General features: G+C 33.1%; 1 protein-coding gene across 17 annotated transcripts in view; it reads right to left on the reverse strand.

Moving 5' to 3' along the window:
• Positions 1–17,781, reverse strand: part of Tenm4 (teneurin transmembrane protein 4) — a 2,854,999-nt gene that overhangs the window by 2,527,517 nt on the left and 309,701 nt on the right. The gene's annotated exons all lie outside the window — the stretch shown is intronic.

The raw sequence follows: 17,781 nt of genomic DNA on the forward strand, positions 1-17,781 counted from the left end.
CACTGACTTCAAATTATCTCTTTAAAAATGAGAAAAAGTATCAGTGTATTATATTTCTAACCTTGTTATGTGATGAACAAAATTATTCAATCATTAGTCTTGATTTTTTTTATTTTTACTTTTTTCCAGACAAGTCTTTATTCTATTTTATTTCAATTTGCAATTGTAATGCTTTGGTGAGACTGGAACAGTTTTATTTGTGATAGCAACAAATTTCAAAGTAAGCTTTTCAAGAAATGTGGTAGCTCATAGACAACCTAGAAAAATGTTACTCTAAAGCACAGTTCTACACATGTTGCAATTTTTTTCTCTTGAATTTTTCTTTCTAACCAAGGATATTTTCATGATCCTTATGTTGTGAATATAGCTTATCCTTCACTAGACGTCAATTTGCAATGGCTACAAAATTCAAAATACTTCTTTTAATAGGTGGAAAAACATCTGTAGATGGAATTATTACCTGGAGAATGATTCATGTATTCTGGGATGCATCTTAATTTTAGTCACTGATCTAGAATTAAGCTTTATCATTTTAGACTCTGTTGCTGTGCAATTACATAGATCTAAAATTCTGGAAATGTCTTTAAGTACAATCTAGATTTTTAAAAAATCATGTTTACATAATACATATAATTCTAATAATTCATATATAGTTACACATTTAAGATATAATGTATATGTTAAATCTGTTTATATGTGTGTATATATATGAATAGACATTTATCTATGAATGAAATAGTATCTGATTGAAAATGCAGAATCAAAAGATTAGTAAGATTATATATTATATCAAAAATTGCCTTAGAAAATTGAGTTCTTTGGAAATGCAAAAAGCTCATAGACTTGAATTTTAAATTATAAAAATGAGAACATTTTATTTTATCAAAGTAGCTAATGAAATTTTAAACAAAGATCCTGTTTTCACACTAATGCCTTTGATGACAGAGAACTAAAAACCCCCAGAAAAACAAAACAATAACAAGAAACGGAATTGTTGATAAGCAAATGCCATTCAACCCAGAGGCAAGAAGAACACTACATTTGGAGACAGGCCAGAGAATTGTTTCCAAACTCCTCAGACATTAGTGTCTGTGATTCTTTCAGTAGTAGTTATGATAATAAACAGCATTAACTGTGCTTGAGGTGTCTGTGGACGCACTTCCATTTGGGGGTTTGGTTCCAACCCATGCAAGTGCATGAAATACAATTAGACACAGAAATAAGCATGGCCCTATTACTAAGTTGAGGACTCGTTAGCTTTCCCCCATCCAAATTTTAGGTTCAAGCTCCCTTCCATGGCCTACAGACATTCACGTATAATTCACTTTGACAAACTTTTTAGTCCCAGAATATGAGGTTTCCCTTATATGATTGCCCATTTCTAGATACTCTAATGAGTACCAAATAGAACACAGTTGTACTACATCAGGTCTCAGTGCCTTTATGCTTACAGTTACACACAATTATCCTACTAGGCTTCTACCCTGCATTTACAGCCCAATCCAAAAGCCATCCCCTCTTCTATCAATGTGGCAATCTCCCTCATTTCCCTCATCCTCTTGCCCTTTTGAATCAATACTCCCATAGAGTAAGCAGTGTATGTATTTGGGAAACCTAAGCCAAATATTTACCTTGTAGATTCATTATATTATAACAGAAGATAATCAAGTTATTAATTTAGAGCTTCAGTTCATGCATATGTATGACAAGCATGATAAAGATAAATTAAAAATTTTTAACGATTTGACAAAATATATAGACAAAACTTTTCTTAAAGGGACTAACATATAAAAGATGTTGCAGAAATAATGACTCTAACTTTGCTCCTTTCCTTCCCTTCTTTTTTGAGTTTCCATAGCACCAAACTAACACATCCTATTTCCATATGTATATACTGATCTCCTGAAATTTGTGGAAAGACCATGATTTATTCATGTTTGTGCCTTAAATCTGACAAAATAATGTAGCTCTTTCAAGGATCTTCAATAAATATATCAAATGAACTGGCTACTTTTGTTTCCTTTTTGCTCAAATTAATGTATGTACATAAGGTGAAATAATAGAACCATTATTTCAAATCATTTTTATCATTTTAACTTAATATTTGCCATACATTTATTTCATAATCCTAATTATTTTTATGATGAGTGTGTATTATTTTAACTTGCTGATGTTTCATACTTTTTAATCTCTCAAATGTTGTCGAGTGCTCAGGCTGTTTCTTATTTTTCTCTATTAACACGACTCTTTTAATGAAGATCTTTATTCATACATAATTTTCTTCAAGTTATTATTAATAATATGTACCATCAGGATGTACTGATAAGTAGTGGAAGGTTTGGAGGTTCTTTTGACTTTTAAAATATTTTTCCAAATTTTTCCAAAAAAGATTTCCACAGAATTCACGTTATTACTGGGAGGCATGTGTACACCAATTTTACCAAAATTTAGTGGAATCCACATTTAATTTTTAGCAGACAAGCATGGTTTGCTCTGCCCTCGAGTTCCCTGATTTCTAGGAGAACTCTTTTCACCTTTTCTCCAATGAGGTAGATCTCATCGGAAGTCATTTGCTTACTTGATCACAGTTTACTTAGACAAAAATTGATTGGCCTCAACATAAGCAATTGGACCAACATTATTAATTGAGAATTGTCAATGTGGAAATTAAATAGGGAGTCAACCTCTTTCTTGAACTAAGAAGTAAACCCTGTATGTTTTTCTCCTGGACGCTTTCAGCATGAAGAAGCTGGATTCTTCCTATCATCAGTCGCAACTGAACTGCTACTTCCTCAGCGAGGTACTGAACTCTCATCTGTAGATGTCTCTCATTTCCCAAGCACAAGTGAACCATCCCAGTTACTTTTTTTACTAACATTTTTTTTTATAGATGTGGATGGAGTTACTTGTTACTAAATAGCTTACTTTCTCTCCACCCCTCTCCCTTCTCCCCTCTGTAACAAAAAGAAGGCAAATTCTGAGAGGACAAGTGGTTTGGTCTTATTCACTGCTTCAACCTTAGTGCTTGGAAAAGTAACTGATGTAGAGAAGGGTCACAAACATTCTGCACAAAATGAACATTGATTTACATGTGAAATATCCAGCATCTTTTAAATAAGTGTGAGCCTGAGCTGATGTCCCCAAAGAATTTTGATTTTGATTGATACAGATGTACTAAGATATGGTTTTGCTCATACCTATGTCAAGTTCCCTTAGTTTATGATTTAAACAGTAAAATTCAGACAATTAAAGAATGCAACTTTTTGAATAAAGAACTTATAACAAACTTCTACAGAAATAACAAACTCTCTTGTAATCAAAGCCTCTCACCAGGTTCCACAGCCATTTGTCAAGCCATTAATTCTCTGCTCAATTTCATAGGGAGCAAAGGAGTTTTTACAACAAGAGCTCATTGCAGAAATTAAAACTCAAACTGGTGGTCCCCTGCTCATTTGCTACAGGACACAGATTTCTGGTGACATTCAGCTAATGAATTTTCTTCTTGATTAACTATCCATTATACATGGTCATTTAATGGAAACATATCCAGCCTGTGCTGTGCCTCTTACAAGTAAGGTGGTTGTGGAAAGCATCATTAACATAAGTGAGCTGAGACTGTCTTCTTTTATGGATTCAAAGAAAAATAGAGCTTGAAAAATATTACTTACAATCAAATAAACTGCTGAAACAAAAACTATGCTTCACTGGCCTGTAACATCTATTCATTTTTTTTTCTTATTTAAAATTAAGAATAGGCAAGAGTTACGTGAAATTAGACAGTGAATTCAATTTAGACATTCTTTATTGTTTCATTCTTCCAGATGTTTTGGAAAGAAATAGAAAGAAAGGAATCAAAGCAACTGCTCAATTATAATTTTGTTTTAAATTAATATCCTCTTGTATTCGCTTAGCTTCTCAGAGTCTCTACAGAATTTACACTGGGGGAAGCCTTTTACCATTGCTTAATCTGTAGTGACATCTGGTGGTCTAAATTACTGAAGTAGTCACAGTAAACACATCTTTAAGTAGTTTTTAAGACTCCTTAGTGGATACCTGTACTTATGCAGTCACCATTTAGAATAAATTAACTCTTTCTTAGATTCTCATGTCAAGTGTGCATGTGACATGTGGAAGAAAAAGGGCATATAGTAAAACTAATTTAACAATGCCTCATTCTAAGACTAAAGTGAAATTTAATTGATTTTTTTCCATTTTCAACATGACAGTTTACATATCATAGTGAACTAGAAGATTCAATACAGTAAATTAGTAACTTTATTGAATACTTCTTAATCATTAAAACTAGGGATACTATATACCTCCTTAAATATTATTAATTCATTCAACAAACATTTTATTAAGTATCTATACCATATTATAAATTTCTACCTATAAATAGATTTGATCATCCTGATTTTATTAGTGAAGAAATATATATGTGATCTCAATAGTGACTTTTGTATTTTCTGATGGCCCAATAGATATTTTCACATTCTCAGTAACACTTTTATCTTTTGTAAGCCTCAGCATATCAAACCCATTTCTGAGTATTTAGCAGTTATACATGTTATAGTTGCCACTGAATGCCTATGGATTACTGATATGTTGCATATTTTCAATAAATTGGTTGATTATTAATAGAATAATGAGCCAATACATGATTCCACTATTCTTATCTCAATAAATGGGCACCATTTCTGTCCAATCATAAAATTGAATAATATAGAAGTTATTTTGATTTCCCTCTTCTACACCCTTAAATCCATTCCATTACCAATTCCTGTTCACTTAACTTTCTGAACACATTTTAAATCTGTCTCCATCTCTTTGTACATAAAACCTTAGTATCTCAACAGGACTACAAACAGGGCTAATTTCCACTTGTTAACTTGTATACATCCTCCAACCACTATTTGCTATAGTTCATATGTTAAGTTTCCCTCACAGGGCCACATATAAAACTTGGTCTACAGCCTGGCATTCTCAGGAGGTGATTAAAATTTTAAGAGGTGGAATATGCATGCGGTTGACCAGTCATTGTGATTGTGCCCTTGAGAGGGATAGTGGGATGGTGCAGATCTTTCTTCTTCCTCTCGTTTACCTTCTGGGCAGAGGTGAACACTCCTGCCATCCTGTACTGCACTGCCACAGGGCCAAAAGCAATGGGGCCAACCAACTATGGGTCAAAATCTTCAAAACAATGAGCCAAAATTACACTTTTCTCTTTATAAGTTGATTATGTCAAGTATTTGTTATAGCGATGAAATGCTGGCTAACAGACTATTATAGCCAGAGCCATCCTTTCTAAACACAATCTTTTTAGGTCATCTCCCTGTTTAAAACCCTGCACTGGCTTTTCATTGCAGTCAGAAAGAAATGAGAATGTTTAACCATGCATATTCTATAAATCTTACCTCTTCAGCCTCACCCCACACAGGGATCTTCTTTGAGCTCCAAATAACCCGTGTTCTTTCAAGCCACACAGCCTTCCCACGTGCCGTGTCCTCTTCCTGTAACATTTTTTTCCCATTTCTCCTCATACCTAGGAAACTCCTACTTGTTTTTCACATAGACACTTAAAAGCTACTTTTTCATTGCATGTTATATCCAAGCCTGAGAAATTTGGGAACTGAGAAGAACCTTGTCTCAAAATAAAATACATAAATGAATAACAGTGGGCTGGGTATGTAACTTGGTAGTAGAAGGTTCCTGGGTTCAATCCGCAGTACAAAAATAAGGTTCTTTACATAAACTTAAGCTGACCATTTTGTCCATGTAAACCCTTCAGAACAATATGGATATTCATGCTAGATATTTTATTTTTAAAGTTCTCAGTTCAATAGCCATTCTGTGTTCCTCTTATTAGGGTTTTAAACTGTAAAATAACGAGCTGTAAAATTTTCCTATATTTTCCAATCAGAATGAATTTCCACCTACCTTCATATTACCATGGATTTTTACTTGGTTTAAATTACAATAATCATTTCACTCTTCTTCACAAAGCTTAGTGCTGTCTATGCCATTTCATTGTGTGGTCTTCTCAAGTAAGATGATTATTCAGATAAATATGGACTAAGGACCTTGCATACTGCTTTGGGAACCCAAAGTGCTCAACTTGTGTCAGTAGAAAAAAATAAAGAATAAGTGAGTGATTTCCCCAAATTCAAATTTATACTCATGAAAATATAACAGAAAGTATGGTAAATGTAGTCTAGATGTTGAATGCTCAGTTAATAATGCTTGGACGTTCATGCAAGTTTTGTCATTTATTTAACACTGGAAGAACCACAGTTTTTATCTGGAAAATGATAATTATACTAATCTCTAACTCATAAGGTTGTCAAAAACCCTGAATGTCAGTATATGCAAATGATTAGACAGACACTGGCATATAGAAAGTGTTCGGTATATGTTGGTTATCTTCACTGATTGGACCATCAATCCACAGAGACATGGCTTTGTTCTCTGTCATTACCAAAATAATTGAAGATTGTCTTTTATGCCTCTCTCCTTCCTCAACTGATATTACATTTTACTAAAGTAAAATTTCATTGAATTGATAGTCTCTTCTTAGAGAATCTAAGCATTTGCTAGATATATTAATCTTCATAAATTCTGAGGAATTATCATAATTAATATTTATTAAGCATCTAGATTTGAATATATAGCATGAAAAAGACAAGGTGAGAGCTTGAATATGCAAAAGACCTGCCTTATTTTTTCTCAAGCTACACTGATTTTAATCAAGAATTCCATCCAACAGTCCAGCAACAATTTTCACAAACCATGCAGCTTCTTTGAATGACAACAGTCTCTCATGTGCCCCATCTAAAGTAATTTGAGAGGATACTAAATGCAATAGAAAAAGTTTCAATTGCATGAAGATGTGCCTAGGTTTTAAATCAGGATATACATTGACTTTATGATTTTGGGCAAGGTTTTCAATCAATGAGGCATCCCGGGTATTTGCCCTTTAAAAATAAGATTATAACAGACACATATCAAGAACACTGTATGACAGATATTAAATGTCATTGTTATTTTTTAGCCAGTTTTTGAATTTGCAAAGTTTTGTTTCTAAACTCAGTATTCTGCAACTCATACTAGGGTAACAGAATTATTTAAATACTATTACGGGAAATGAAAGTTGCTCAGAACCACATAAATTCATATGGGTCATAGGAATGATCTGGAGGCACACAAATACCAACTTCAAAGCCCTTTGCATTAATAGCATAAAATCTTGTTATGAGGCAAGACTGATGTATCTCCCATCCATAATAAATGACCTGCAGGATGAAGAAGAATAATCATCCTTGCAGTCACTGCCAGCTTTGTAAGGTGATTCACCTTTCTACTTGAGAGATTTCCTCGCCAATGCATATTTAGTGAAGTGAGAACTGTAAATAAGATGAAAGCACATCAAATATTTATCTCAAGAGTTTCATTCTGTAAGGATAGTAGGTGTGTCATATGATTTCTCTGAGCAGCAAACTGTTCTTTAAAGCCTCTCCCAGTGTTTGTGGGGATGGATGGTGTGCAGTTCTTAGCATGATATGCATAGCTGAAGAAAAATATTCCATTTAGGGAGACTGGGGCCATCTAGGACATTCCTCACAAGACGAAAGGTCTGGGACATGATCAGATCATGTTCGAAACAAAAGAGAAAAATCCTACAGGGTTGATTCACAATGCTAAAATTGACATACATCTAATTTATACTACCTTTAAATCGCACCAGTAAAAGCTATTAAGTGATTGATTTCATCTCGTTGTCCTACCTTTTCTTTTCCAGGCCACCACCTTTCCATGGATACATGCATATCCGCACGTTCATGAAGTCAAGAAACACTTTAGCATGCTAACACTGCTGTGGACATTTATCTACTTATTTATTTTTCCTATAAAACCTGCTCAGTAGCCAAGTATCCTAAGAGGATAATTAATATATACATAATGTCTCAAGTGCAAAATGCTTTTTAATTATTATATAACAAAGAAAATTCCTTTCCACATAAATAGCGCAACATCTTTCAAATGTATTTCATCTATGGGTTTTCTTTCAAATAAGTTTAACAGGTAACATTCTCTGAACACTGAGCCACTAACCATGTGCTATAATTGTTTTCCATGTACTAATTTATCTCACTGTTAGAATTTTTAAGAGAGTAGAATTTTTAAGTGGGTAGACTATGAGTTGTTGTTTTCAAAATTAAAGATGAAGAAACTGAGACTGAGAGTTTAAATAATTTAAAATTAAACAACTAGTGAGTACTGAGGTTAAAAAATGAAGCCAGGTAAAAGCAAAGAGGCTTTACTTAATTTATTCTTTTGCTAAATATTTGCTTATTATCTACTAACAATCATGGTATGTGTTAATCCTTAGAAGTAGAGCAGTACTATGTCTTGTTCTAATAAGGGTTGCATAGGAGTGGGAAAACAAATAAGGAAACCAACAACAAACAAATAATAAAAAAGCAAATCCATAATAATTGTGAAAATGAGTTTCAGCTTCTTGTTTCAGATAGACACTTTTTCTACATTCCGGTAGCTCCCAAAACAATATACCTTCCCATCATTCACCAAGTCAGTTGTTCAATCTCCAAACATTGGGATCATTAACAACTTAAATTCAACACATGATTCTCTCAGTCCTACCTATTTCCAGTATGACTCCCACTCATTTACCTAAAAAATAATCACCCTAAGCCAGGGCACAGCAATTTCTTATGTAGATTATTTCTCCAATCCCCACACTGTTCTTCCTGCTCTCTCAGTTTCTCTAACATTTCTTTCCATATCTAATGGAACACTAAATTCATCTTACTCTGCATTCTGAATCATTCTTAGTGTGTAACCTTAATGCTACTGTTCTATGCAGGTTTATGCCTTGATGCTATCAACGTCTCAGCCATGGGCTGTGAATCATTCAAGAGCTCGAGTGGCTGTGTTAGGTTTCCCAGAGACATGTATGCACCTAATACTTCATATATCATCCAAAGAGACAACTATCCCCAAGTGAGAATAAATTTTAAAAACTTCAACATGATCTTCTGACTTAAAAAATAAGAAAAATCTGATTTAGACCCTTTGACCAACAAACAGCCCAAAGCTCCACTTATTTGTTTGTTATTTATTTTCTCTACTCCAACACTGTTCTCACTCAAATCAATATATCTGATCATGTTACTACTGTCCTATTGTTTAAATATGATAACTCTTTAGTTTGTTGTGACAAGCGCTTTAGGGCCTCTTCTATACCACACTCTCACTTTTGTTTTACCACCAATGTTATTAGTACATCTGTTTACTTCCATCTCATTAGCTATAAAATCATATTTCATGACTTCATATTTTAGTTCAGGCTTTGATTGTAATTGTTTTTATCTTCCGGGTATAATATTTCAAGAATCAAGTCAAGTGCTAAGTCTATGGACTCTTTCCTATTCTTTCTATCCAGAGTAAGTTATTTTATCAGATATGCTTCTATAGAACTTAGAAAGTGGTTGTAAAATTAGATATCATGTTTCCCCCTTGCTTTAATAATCTAAGGATGAATTTTAAAAATCTAAAGTATCAACAGACTCTAGCACATACTCTGGTGAATAATTAGCAGATAAATATTGGGTACATAAATAATAACTTTATCCATGTTATTTAAACTTAAAACTGATAATGTATGTAAGATATCTACTTTCAAATATCATCTTATTTTCAATTCTTGCTAAAAAATTTTGAAAGCAAATATTAATATGTATTAATATTATTAACATTTTAACAACCTTTTCATCATAATTAAAGTAAATAGCTTCCTGTTTAGTTTTCTCACTATAGGCTCATCATTCTCTGTTTCACTCTGCATCAGAGATAGTTATTGTTAAACCTGAAGTATGAGTATGTACTTCTTCTGCTTAAGTCCCTGTAATGACTGTGCACATTCCCAGTAATACAACTCCCTCACTTGGCTTCCCAGATTTTTTCCTCATACCTCCTACTAATCCCTCCAGTCTTTTCTCTCCTCTCTCCACTCTGCATAACCAAATCTTCCCAAATACCATTCTATTCTACAGGCATATTGTATTTTAGTTGACTTTTTAATCAAGTAGTTTTTAAAAATGTTTCAGTATAAATAATTCTCCTATCATATTCTTATATATTTTTTTCTGATATCCTTTAAAGTTAGAGATTGATTTACATCTGAAGTAGTCCTACACTTTTCCCCAACAATTCTGTAGCCTTTCCTGATGCAAAACTACTCTACTGCCCTTCCTCTTGCTCCCATTATATCCTCCTCTTGCTTCCTTCATAGCTCTCATGAATGGTTAGTTTTATTTCCTCTTTCCCTGACTGTTTAAATCTCAGAATCTTGAACTGTCTTATTTATCATCATTTCTCCAGAACCTGGAATAGTCCCTGCAACATAGGAAGTATTAAGCAAAAACTGGTTGAATGAATGGATACAAATTATTGTTTAGACTGCGATTCAGCCAAACACTTAGGAAGAATGTGGAATTTGAGAAAAAAAAAATCTTCACACGATTCCATGAATTCTAAGTGAGGAAGACTTAAACCAAAGATGATTCTCAAGATTTGACTGGGAAGAAGTGGTTTAACTCAGAGAAAAAGACAAACAAATGGTAAGAGAGACCTTGGGGAACTAAATCTGGTTTAATAAGGTTTAATCATTTTACAGTGAAAACCGACTGCCCCCAGGGAAGCTGAGCAAACATATATTGGCAGTTATAATCAAGAAATGAAGGCAGATTTACAAGCCAAAATAAACAGATAAATAACATTGATGTGGCATTGGGTGTATGAACTTGAAAAATTCATGTCTCCTCTCTTACCTTGTTTCAACTACAAAGTAGGAGAGAAAGTTAGATTTTTCTCCACGGTCCTGATTACTGGTTTCTGTTTAACGAATCAAGGAGACAAACTTCTTCTTCTATTATTATTAGTGCAAAATCTGTCTAAGGTTTTGCTATTTTTCCTTCTGATGTATTATCTCAAATACCAAGATTTTTATATCTAGCATTAAAAAAATCTCTGGCCATTTATACATTTCAATAATGAATCTGTAATTCTTGATTCTCTAGCTAAATCACTGATTCACATTTATTTAATCATCTGTTTCACCTTCTCCTCATCATTCTGGTCCATGATCCAGACCAGGCTAACAAGCACCAGTTCAGGACCTTGGACAGAATGATTAGAAAAGGGATGTATTCTTCCTATGGGTGATGCCAGGCTGGTAAGATATAAGCTTCAGAATAGATTCAAGGTGTAAAGGAGAAGGAACAGAGGACAAGAAGATCCGATAAGGTAAGACCCACTCTTGAATCTGTTCTGTGTCTGTCTTCAGACAATTGGCTTACTTTCACTTCAATAGTTCTATTGTATATTAAGTGTAGAATTTCAGGTAAATTGCTTAACATTTTTGTGAGGTTACCACATAAAATTGGGGAAAATCACACCTCTTTTAAGTTGGTGAAAATAATGTGTGAGAAATTGAATTATATGTCGACCCTTACCAGGCTTTCAATAAATGATGCCTTCTTTCCTTTCTTATCTGAGCAAATAAATTCTGCTAGTTCTATTGTCCTTCCATGGAAGTAAAATTACTGTCTACATTATGAAATGTTATACTTAATCCAAAATATATCAACTGCATTGTGAAAGCATAGACTGAAAAGTTAATTTGTCCTGATAAGGAAAGCTTTCATCTCCTAGAGGTATACTTGAGATTTGGTTTTCTAAAGCTGACAGTCTATCTTACTGATAAATTTTTGTATTCATCTTCACAATAATCCTTTAATGGAGGGCTTTTTATGATTATTTTATGATGGTAAAGTTGTAACCATTTCCTTGGATATTCCATATTCTAGAGGCTGCCCACATTCTTTGGGCTCGTGGCTCTGCATATCTTTAACCTCTGCTGTCATTTCTCTGATGATGACTCTCCAATTTTTCATTTATAAGGACCATTGTAATTACATTGGTCCTATCCAGATAATCAAGATGTTTGTTACATTTCAAGACCATTAGCTTAGTCACATATGCATATGCAATGTCCCATTTTGCATGAAAAGCAACAGATCCAGAGGTTTGAAACATTAGAATGTGGACATCTTGGGTAGGGCATATTGCCTGACCTACTGTGTAATGTAATTCTTAAAGAAATTAAAAGATATACACAAAGCCACAAAAATGGCTACTCTAAAAGCTGAGTTTCAAGTCCATGAAGGATAGTCTGATTCCAAAGTGTACTTTGTTATCTACTATGATTCTAAAATACACTGTTATTTACTATGTCTGCAATATGTAGACACTACTTCATGCACACTCTATGACACCATAGAAATACAAAAAACTTACTATGGATTTACTCTACTGTCATTTTTCAAGAATAGTTTGTTTGGTCTTGCCTGAAGCTTTTTTCTCAGCAATAAGCAGCAGAAAAGTGAATCTGTTGCTTGGCAAAGTGCATCTGTGTGCTTCCTGCAAGCAGTCACAAGACATTCATGTCCTCATGATTTAGATTGTATACATATTGTGGCACCCAGTTAGCTCCCTGTTGGCAAAATGCCCTTACTATATATATCATTCTTATCTTAAATGTTTGTGAAAGTCAGGCAGTCAACATGCATTTATGGAGAGCCTAAAAAAGCATTTCACATAAGTCAATGTGCTATAAGTCAATACAATAATCATTCAAATGTCACCAATAAAAATGTCATTCCTTAAATGAAAGTTTTCCGAAATGTGCAGATTGTGAAAGCCAAAAAACAGAACTGTGAATTATCCTTAAGGATTTGGAGCCTGAGGAGTCTTCATTGAATTCGTTTAACTCTCTCCCTGTCTATCTTTCTATCCACCATCCTTCTAACACACACACACACACACACACACAGATATTTAGAATATTTTCAGTGAATCAAGATATTTGCTTTACATGTAACACCCAGCAGAGTTATCTGAACATAGTGAATAACTCATCATAAACATCAGCTGAACTAGCACTGTATTATACTTTCACTTAAAGGTCTTTTTGCATAGTACCTCATCTATTAGGAATGTCCTTTTCATTTTTTTTTTGCTTAGTTAATTCATGCCAATACTAGATGTCATGTTTTTCAAGACAGCTGTCTTTCCCAAACAATGAATTAGCTACCTTTTTTACATGCTTCCATAGCACTCAGTACTTGCAGCTATAGTGACACAAATTATCATTCAAATTATTTGGCTATGGATCTGTGTTGTCTACTGTAACACTGCCTTCTGAAAGACAAGTATTTATCTTACCTACTGCCCCCACTTTCCAGACTGGAGACTAACTCATAGTAGAAAGCAAGTGGTAACTTAGAAAGTTCCTTCCTCTTCTAGTAAAGAGACTTTATTTACTATGGGTCACTTGAAAAATAACATTTTGGCAGCACTGGAAGTTTCAATGCAAGTATTACCCAGAACTATTTTCTTCCTTTCTGTAGTTGAAGAAGCCATTTCCCTATTACTGAGATCAGTTCATAAGAGAGGAATCAATATTTTCCTTAAACGGAAGCATATAGATTATAAGCATAGTTTTTCATGGATAATAATGAAAACATCAATTATGAAAGATGATAGGCCAGTAGGAAATTAAGAGTCTTAAGTCAAGTCTGTGCTGTATATGACAGGTATCACAGGCAGCTACATGCAAGCACTCACCCCTCAGGGTTTGGGGGCCACACTGAGATAAGCTGCATCTATTACAGCTCTGAGTGGCTAAACTCATCTCTAATAAGATTCACTATCCCTGACTGAAGAAATTGAGAATTTAATCTAAGTAGTTTAACTAATTTAGGTTTGTAGAGTGTGTATGTGTGTGTGTGTGTGTGTGTGTGTGTGTGTGTGTAGATGATGTCTACCTGCCAAACATGAAATGATAAAGTTAAAGTTAAATTTAAAAAGGTTAAAATTCTACAAAGGAAATAAAATTTAATCAAAACAGTTAATAGAGAGTTGGAATTTTTCAAGTGTAGGATTAGTTCTAAGAACCTTTGAGAAAGAAATAAATGTACAAAATCATAGAGATATTTGGAAAAAAAGAGAGAAGAAAAAGATGGAGTATAGAAGCAAACTAGGAATGGTAGGTGAGAATATTGTTAAGATAAATGTGGAGAGGTAGGTTGGCCATTGACAGCATGAGAAACTGTGTCCCTATCTTTTCTATAAAAAGATATAAACAGCAGCACCTCCACCTTAAACTCTAGTTCACCTTAGGCTGCTCTGCCCTAACCCTATCACCAGGGTTGTAGGGGTTACAGTTACAAAAGAATGTTACTCCATTCAGTTCCCCTCCCCAAAAAGCCCCATGAGGAACCCTGCCCAACAACCCATCAAGCCATCCCTTTACCTCAACTAGTCAATCAGGATAGATTGTGAACCTTCCAACCAGCCAATGGGGCGAAGGTCAGGGGCTTCTCACAAGTTAAGATATAAAAGGAGCCTGCAACTAAGTCTCTGTGTGCTTGCTACCTCATCTTAGAGGTGTAACACACCCTTCTGCAGAAGTAAACTTACCTTGTTGAACTTTATTGGTGTCAGAGTGCTTTATTTCTGGACTGACAAATTGAGTCCGAGGCTTACTGCCAACAACAGTGACTTTACTTTAATGCATTGTGAAAGAGTAAAGGTTAGTAGGAAATGCCATAGAATGATTTAACAGGATAATTATTTAACATATTAATTTTTAAAAGCCATTTAAGACTTAATGATGTTTGTTGATTCCTCACACTTCTTTAGGCTTAGCTACTGCACTTTCATCAGAACACTGATATTGCTAGTTTCCCAAGTTGGAATGTGCATGAAAAACTTCACAATAACATGACATTACCTAAGGCTCAGTTAAAGAGCAACTTCATTGATGAAATACTCCCAAATTCTCACTCATTAAGCATCAGTTTTTACTTTTTCTATTTCAAGTTTCTGAAACTGACACTTTATATTAGAACTAATTTTGGTCACATCTGTTTTTCCTACTAGAATACAAACTCTGTGAGCATGGAATACATTTTTAATTTAAACAGTAGTAAGAATTTATAATATATACACATGCTTACTAAGTAATCAGACGTTCTCTAAGCACATTACAAGGATCCACTCATTCAGTAGTTTGAGATGATAGAGCTATTATATATAGAGGTGTGAGGTCTTACACCAAAATTGAGATAGAATATTTAATTAATATTTCTTGATCCAGTGCTCTTGCTCTTTAACATATGCAGTACTGCTCCTTTACAAAAACCAAAGTGCTTTGCACATGTGAGAATTTAATAGTAATAATATAATATCACTCTGTATTTACTCAGGCTTATCTTCAAAATTGTAATCTATGGATTTACTAAATCAACAAATATTTTTAAGGAGCGTTACATTTTGATTATTTGTAATTTGCAGTAAAGTAGTAAACCAGTCTGATCCATCAGAGATCCTACCAAGATATGTGGTTATATAGTTATAAAATATTACCTACAAATAAATTTTACTTATTTACTGTAGATATCAATACCCAGATTATAACCTGTTATAATTTTTAATAAAAATATGAAGTTGAAATAAAGCCAGTTAAAAAAATTTAATTCATATTTTTGTCAAGAAGCAAAATTGTCAAGAAAACATTTTAGCAAGAGGTTCGTTCCTGGAAAATTTTAAGAAATTAGACAAATGGTTTCCTTATGTATAAGGGTTCATATATCTCAACAAAGTGTTAAAAATTCTTATATTACACATGGGAATACTTTTTAGGTTCAGTAGCAAGTCTTTGATCCAAAAACTCTTGAGTTTTATTGTAACTGTTTGGGAAATAGTTGCTTATACATAAAAATAAATGTACTCCTTTACCCACTGACATGAATTACTTGAGTCATGTTTGAAAACATGTTTCTCATTCCTAGTGTAGTACCAAAGGCAAGACATTCTTATATTTTTCCTAATTTAACATTTAGATTTTTATGTTTCACCGGCATTCCATAAAAGCATGTAAAATGAAATATATAAATGGTAGTACTAGAAATAACTGTCCATTAGGTATGTGGAATGCGAGGGAATCAAAAATCAAGGCTGCTACTTAGGAATCATGAAATGGCTGCTCCGTTTCATCTATCTGATTACTTAATGATGAGTTCTCTGGACACTAAATATTAAGAAGCCTTTTATACCATTCTTCTGCAGTCTCCTATACTTGGGTTCTTTCTAACATGACTGACAATCAGATAGTGTCCATTTAAAGTTACAGGAAATATGGCCAAATATTTTCAAGAAAGGTGCTTCAACATGTTTTACCTATTTTATTTTTAAAATAAGTACAAAAACAGTCTAAACAAATGCAGAACCAGGTGTCCTAACTTTCCACTTCACAGATAGATTGGATACACAAAGATATTCCTATTTGCACACACTGACTTGGTCTCTAACATTTGAACTTTTGTGTTTTCTATTGATTTAATTTCTTTCCTTTCCCTCTTTTATTTGTCCCCACCTATCAAGGTTTTCATGTGCCATTTTAAAGGCTTATGAAACTTTTATTTCTATCTATTCTCAATTGATACTTAGAATGTTGGTTATAATTGCTCAAAATTTTCATATTTACCGATAGTGATATCAGATAGTACTGTCTCAATCACAAAATTTATATTAAAAACATAAATGCTATGGGAAAAAATTGGACTTACTCTAAAAAGTTGAAAAGCAGAAAAAATTGTGTACAGTAAGTATTACGATATTTCTACTCCTAAACTATATCTTCTTGTATTCTTAAAGGATATAATCAAACATATATTTCTAAGATGTTTCTCTAAACAAAAATTACATGTAGGAATTAATAAATAAATTTTCTGAATCACAATTTTAAAATTATTTAACTGTATTTCTAATGATACTCCCAAGATAGCCTGCATTATTCAAGAAATACATCACTATTTAATGAAGAAATTCAAATATCAAAATTTTTTTTTTAACAATCCACCTGATATCATTTGCTGAGAACACAAACCTTTTGTTGTATTGATTCTCATATAAGTTATATAGATCCACAGGAACTTCCACAAAATATCTAATATTTTTTGGCAAAAAAATCCCTAGATTTTGGTAGCTTTATGCTAAAAACTAAGGCTTTGCAATAACAATGATTTCAATTTGAATGTTCTGTAACAAAAAAATATAATCTGCATTAAATTATTATATTTTTCTCTCAACAACTACATATTTCGAAATTAAAAGCCAGAAAAAGCTAACAAATTCTACTACAATTCTCAATTATTTAAGAAAAAGTTTCATCAAAAAACATAATTTATGGGTAAGCCATTTTTAAATAAATGTCCATGACAGTACATTGTAAATTTCTTTTCTGACAAATTGTTTTCCCCCGCTTTGGTGCATAAAAAATATTACTTAATCCTTTCAAATTCCAGAACAAGAATGAATCACATATTTCCATATTTCTTAGACATATATGAAAAGAATTTCAGACATTTTCCATTTTTTTCAAGAGTACTTAGAAGTTTAAAGAGAATAAAATCTAAGCAATTATATAGGTTTACAGAAATTAATTGTCCATAGTTCCTTTCTAGTTAGTTTCTCTGTTTCTTTCCTTTTATTCATACATACCCAATTTTTCTTTGAAATACATTTCATGACTCTCACAAACATCAGATCTTATCTAAATAATTCAATTCAATTATCTTCTACTACTTTGTGGATTGAACTGTTTAATATTTCATATCATTTGGTGAGAATTAATGAAAA

This window comes from Heterocephalus glaber, unplaced genomic scaffold, assembly GCF_053883595.1.
Source record: "Heterocephalus glaber isolate CG9 unplaced genomic scaffold, H.glaber_assembly_v1.0 deba00001428, whole genome shotgun sequence".
In the NCBI taxonomy this organism is placed as follows: Eukaryota; Metazoa; Chordata; class Mammalia; order Rodentia; family Bathyergidae; genus Heterocephalus; species Heterocephalus glaber.